This window comes from Piliocolobus tephrosceles, chromosome 6 (assembly GCF_002776525.5).
Source record: "Piliocolobus tephrosceles isolate RC106 chromosome 6, ASM277652v3, whole genome shotgun sequence".
NCBI lineage: Eukaryota > Metazoa > Chordata > Mammalia > Primates > Cercopithecidae > Piliocolobus > Piliocolobus tephrosceles.
In genome coordinates, this window is record NC_045439.1 from 80,355,049 (window position 1) to 80,360,896 (window position 5,848).

The 5,848-nt window shown below is 41.2% G+C and overlaps 1 pseudogene across 1 annotated transcript; it reads left to right on the forward strand.

The window, feature by feature from the left end:
- Nucleotides 1–4,156: 4,156 nt before the first annotated feature.
- On the forward strand, nt 4,157–4,752 carry LOC111552752 (annotated as a pseudogene). The gene has a single exon (XR_004228992.1). The product of XR_004228992.1 is annotated as a 60S ribosomal protein L29-like (transcript).
- The last annotated feature ends 1,096 nt before the right edge of the window (nt 4,753–5,848 follow it).

The window sequence follows — 5,848 nt, forward strand, 5'->3', positions numbered from 1 at the left end:
TGAAGTCTGGCCATTACATTTGTCAAATTAGTACATCTGTGAGCTTCCTGCAGAAATTAGGGAAAAATCATCTGGTAATTGGGCTGAGAAAATTCATATTTTTTCTTAGACCTGAAAGAAGAAGGACCTGTCAAGGCAAAGAAAAAGTCTGAGGATTACCAACAATTTCATCACCACTCATCCTTCAAGTGTGTATCCATTTTTAATCTTTTTCCACGTTCCCTGTCATTTGATAGCTTTTCAGCTCCTAGCAAAAAAGCGATGAGACTAATTCTAAGAGGTTTGATTTGCCCAAATGATATCATAAATTTGCAGTTAATAAACTCTTTAATATGAACGTGCAGTAACAGCAAGGAATTTGTTAATAGTAACAGATAACATTTTATTGACTGTTCTCTATGTATAGAGCATTATCTAAATAATTAACAGAAAACTGATTATCTCATTAATCCTCACAACAGCCCAATAAGATAAATGCTATTATTATGCCCACTATACAGATGAGGAAATGAAGCACAGAGAATTTAAATTACTACCTTAGTTTGAACCAGGATGCAAACACAGGCATTTGGGTTGTGTATGTAAAAACTATAATGTTATGCTTGTGTACTTAAATACTAAAATATATTGCCACTAGCAAAATGGCAAATGCACATATATAAACTACTTTGTCAAAAAAATCACTTTTCAAAATGAAGATATGCATACCTATATTGAGTTGAAGAGTTGCATAGCTGCTAAAAATTATATTAAGAAGGATACGTATATAATTTGTTAGAAATGAAAATGTTAGTGACACCTCTACTTGGTGAGATTATGATTGATCTCATTGTTTATTTGTATCAATATTTTATTTTATCTTATCTTATCTTATTTTATGATGGAGTCTCACTATGTTGCCCAGGATGGAGTGCAGTGGCACGATCTCAGCTCACTACGAACTCTGCCTCCCGGGTTCAAGTGATTCTCCTGCCTCAGCCTCCCGAGTAGCTGGAATTACAGGAACCCACCACCACACCCATTTGTACTTTTAGCAGAGACAGAGTTTTGCCATGTTGGCCAGGCTGGCCTTGAACTGCTGACCTCAGGTGATCTATCTGTCTCAGCTGCTCAAAGTGCTGGGATTACAGGGGTGAGCCACCATATCTAGCCATCAATCTATGTTTACTTGCTTTTAACTCTATTTTCTTATTTTCACAATGAATACATATTGCTTGTGTAATTAAAATGTTATAAAAGAGGAAAGAAAAAAAATTTCTTGCAAAGCCTCTTAATACCAGAGCCAGCTAGAAGAAGAGTTACCACTGGGCTGGGCACAGGGGCTCACGCCTGTAATCCCAGCACTTTGGGAGGCCGAGGCAGGAAGATCACAAGGTCAAGACATTGAGACCATCCTGACAAACATGGTGAAACCCCGTCTCTACTAAAAACACGCAAAAAATTAGTTGGACGTGGTGGCACGTGCCTGTAGTCCCAGTTACTTGGGAGGCTGAGGCAGGAGAATCACTTGAACCCGGGAGGCGGAGGTTGCAGTGAACCAGGATCATGCCACTGAAAAAAAAGAAAATGAGTTACCACTAAACCTCTCCTCTAACTGGAAGTCCTGTGTATCTTTATCTACTTCAATAAAACCCTTCATTTGCATAGCACTTTAGAGTTTAGAGAAAGCTTGCAAATGTTATCTAAGCATTATCCATCAGAACTCCCAATTCAATTTATTATTTATTGTAATACAAAGTAGGAAAGAAAGCCAACAGCAGGTGCTAGCACGGAGAAAGTAAAATCGGTGAAGGCCTGGATCAAAGCAGGCTCTGGTCAATATGAGAAGATCCACTTCTTGGTGAAGAATTCATCTTGGCTGCCTTGCTGGCATCTCAGCCTTCACAGAGGTATTCCGGCCTGTGGTCCAAAAGCCAGAACTGCCATGTGGTCAGAAAAGGTCAGAACATGCAATGTTTTTCCATTGTGTGACAGCAAAATTGGCAAGATAGGGACATTCTTCATTAACATGTTCTTCAGAAGAAAAAAATACTACCTTAAATTAATTCTACTTAATTGACTGTAGTATAAAAACGCAAAAATTTAGATGAGACAAAACAACCAGCTCTGAGTGATAGCATTCTACAATATAAAACAGCTTTATTCTTAGTGAACACAGTCTGGTAACCAAGGAAAGGAATGCTCTTCTTGCTCTCTTTTTCCAGATACTGCTACTCCTAGGGCAACGACCATGAGGGATCATGGCCTCTTTCACAAAGTAGCTTTGGTTCAGCCCAGGAGGTGGAGCTAAGTAGTCAATGTCACATTGCTCTACAGATATTCCTAATCACGTCGTGGTCACCAGGTCATCCAATGGGCCATGCTCATAACAGTAACATGACAGTGCCACACCACTCCATCTATTCACCGGTCACCAACCCAAGGAGAGTGACTATAGTGGAAGAGAGTCACACTATAAGTCAGTTGGCCAAATTTTAAAAGACATAATAATCACTTGGAAAATCTGTTTAAAATTGCAGATTCTCTGGGCCCTACTCTTAGAGAAATTGATTTAGTTGGTCTGGAGAGAGGCCCATGAATTTACATTTTTAATAAGAAACCCAGATGATTATTTCTAAACTTTATGGAAGACATAAATGAAAAACAGGTGCTAGTGTAACAACACTCAGCATATATTTTTGTTTCCCTAATAAATTCTCATCTAAGTGTGAATAGAGATGGTCAGGGTGAGTCTTTCAGCTTTGCTTCATTTATAATTCAGGAGGACTGAATATTGTTGTTGAATATATTTGAGTGATTGCAAACTTGGCAGGTCTTGTAGGCAAATTTCCTCTCATATTTCATATAATCAGTTCAATGTTAGTCACAATAGCAGCCTATGTGAGGTGATAGTTCAGATAAGAGTCTGGTTCATAATTTCAACTCAGTGCAATTTAGGAAAAAAATATACATCAATCCTCAGAAAAAGAGACTTTCTAGAAATGTGAGTTTTATAAGTAATGAGTATATAAGAAATATTAACTTGTGTAGCAACAGTTTAAATGAAATTTGGAATATTTTGGATCATCTTGAGACATTCTTAATATGGACAAGACCTGGAGTAGTTCTACCAAAATTGAAGTGCTTGTGGTCATTTTTATTTCTTTGTGTCTATTTTCTGCTTCCTTTTTACCAAAGAATAGGTGCCTTTACATTGAGCAGAATAGTGTGGATGTGCCATTCTTAGTTCAATTCAAAATGAGAAGAAATATTGAGGTACCCCTATGAACTCTAAGAGAATTTTTTTTTTTTTTTTTTAAGATAGAAGGCTCAGGCTGGAGTGCAGTGGCATGATCTCAGCTCACTGCATCCTCCGCCTCCCGGGTTTAAGCAATTCTCCTGCCTCAGTCTCCCAAGTAGCTTGGGTTACAGGCGCCCGCCACCATGCCTGGCTAATTTTTTTGTATTTTCAGTAGAGACGGGGTTTCACCACGTTGGCCAGGCTGGTCTTGAACTCCTGATCTCAACTGATCTGCCCTGCCCACCTCAGCCTCCCAAAGTGCTAGGATTACAGGTGTGAGCCACTATACCTAGCCAATAAACTTTTATATACAGAATTATCAGAGGTGCTACTTACAGTATAACTAAGATAACATGACAACCTCTTTCTGGAGAAAAAATGTAATGTATGCATAATGGTGGAAAACTCATGCTAAAACACTCTAACTAGTCTGAATCCCTCATGTGGTGTATTTAAATGTAACACCCTCCACATTTGATCAGGCTTTCAACCTATGTCGTTATCCATGTGTTCTGACCAGACAGTGATGACAGGGTGAGAGGCAGATCAGGGAGAGGGTAGGAAACTTATTTTGTCATCAGGATAGGCAGCAAAATCTAATCTGAGCTCTCAGGCGTAAGTAGTTCAGGGCCTAATTATCTGGCCTTTCCTAGAACTGACTGGCCTTTCCTGGAACTGAAGAAACAGTGTCATCATTGAGTATAAACTTATATACTGGTGTCATCATTCAGGGAAGGTTTACACTTCATCAACACCCCCTCCAAGTCTAACAATTCCTTATTCACTCAATAAATATAGAATGAGAATGCCATCCACGACTTACGAGTGGCGGCGGGGCGCAGGCTGCGGAGAGGACGGGTGACCGACTGTGCAGACATGGCCAAGTCCAAGAACCACACCACACACAACCAGTCCCGAAAATGGCACAGAAATGGTATCAAGAAACCCTGATCACAAAGATACGAATCTCTTAAGGGGGTGGACCCCAAGTTCCTGAGGAACATGCGCTTTGCCAAGAAGCACAACAAGAAGGGCCTAAAGAAGATGCAGGCCAACAATGCCAAGGCCATGAGTGCACGTGCCGAGGCTGTCAAGGCCCTCGTAAAGCCCAAGGAGGTTAAGCCCAAGATCCCAAAGGGTGTTAGCCGCAAGCTTGATCGACTTGCCTACATTGCCCACCCCAAGCTTGGGAAGCGTGCTCGTGCTCGCATTGCCAAGGGGCTCCGGCTGTGCCGGCCAAAGGCCAAGGCCAAGGATCAAACCAAGGCTCAGGCTGCAGCTCCAGCTTCAATTCCAGCTCAGGCTCCCAAAGGTGCCCAGGCCACTACAAAGGCTACAGAGTAGGTATCTCTGTGTGCCAACGTGAGGACAGAAGGACTGGTGCGACCCCCCACCCCCACCTCCGGGCTGCCATCTGCATGGGGCTGGGGTCCTCCTGTGCTGTTTGTACAAATAAACCTGAGGCAGGAAAAGAATATATATATATAGAATGAATTTCCACTAAGTGCCAGACAATGCTGGGAATACCTAAGCAAACCAAACAGATGAAAATTCTGCCCTTATGAAGCATGTATTTTAATGGGAGGATAGAAAAAGTCAAGAAAATTAATATCAGACATTTATTACATCCAGTGGCAATCCATAGACGGAGGCAAAACAAAAAAGGGTGCATGATTTTAAATAGATCGATGAGGAGGAGCCCCACTGCGAAGGTGATGTTTAGGCAAAGACTTGAAGAAGTAAGGAAGTAAACCACGTAAAAGTCATGAGGAAGAACATTCCAGAAACTGGAACAGTCAATGCAGAGATTATGAGAAACCTTTAGAAATTTAGCATCCAAATCGTTGCCATACAGGCACCAACACCTACCTCGAAATTGAAACCTAGGCATAATATCAGATTGTTTTGTCGAGAAATGTGCTTTCATCATTTCCACAAGTTCACCAGCTGTCTTCCACTTTTGGAAAACAAGGCAGCGATGAAGGTCTGTTTCTATGTATCTTTAGACATCTTGTTAGGCATGTTTTTGTTCCTGTTCTCCTTTTTTCTAAAAGAAAAGGTTATTTCTCACATGTATCTGGAGAAGTAAGAGGAATTAAATCAGAATCTTCAGTCTGCCCTGAAACAACCAGCATAGGTCCAAGCTCAGCTCAGTTTGCAGAGTGGGAACCACGTGTCCTTGCCATGAATTCTTCTGGTAAATTACACTGCCTATTCTTGGTTAGTGTATTACCTTTCTGTGGCTGCTATAATAAATTGCCATGTACTCAGTGGCTTAAAACATCAGCTGTGTAGGTTGGAAGTATGACATAGGTCTCTCTAGGCTAAAATCAAGCTCCATTGACAGGGCCACATTACTTTCTGTAGGATCCATTTTCTTGCTTTTTCCTGCTTCCAGAGGCCACCCCCATTCCTTTGTTCATTGCCTTCTTCCTTCTTCCTCAAGCCTATCAAAGACAAGGTGAATCCTTCTCCTACTGTACCTCTCTGGTGTTGCTTCTGTAATCACATCCCCTTCTCTCACTGGTGACTCTTTCCCTTCCCTTCTCCAGTGGCAAGAATCCTTAT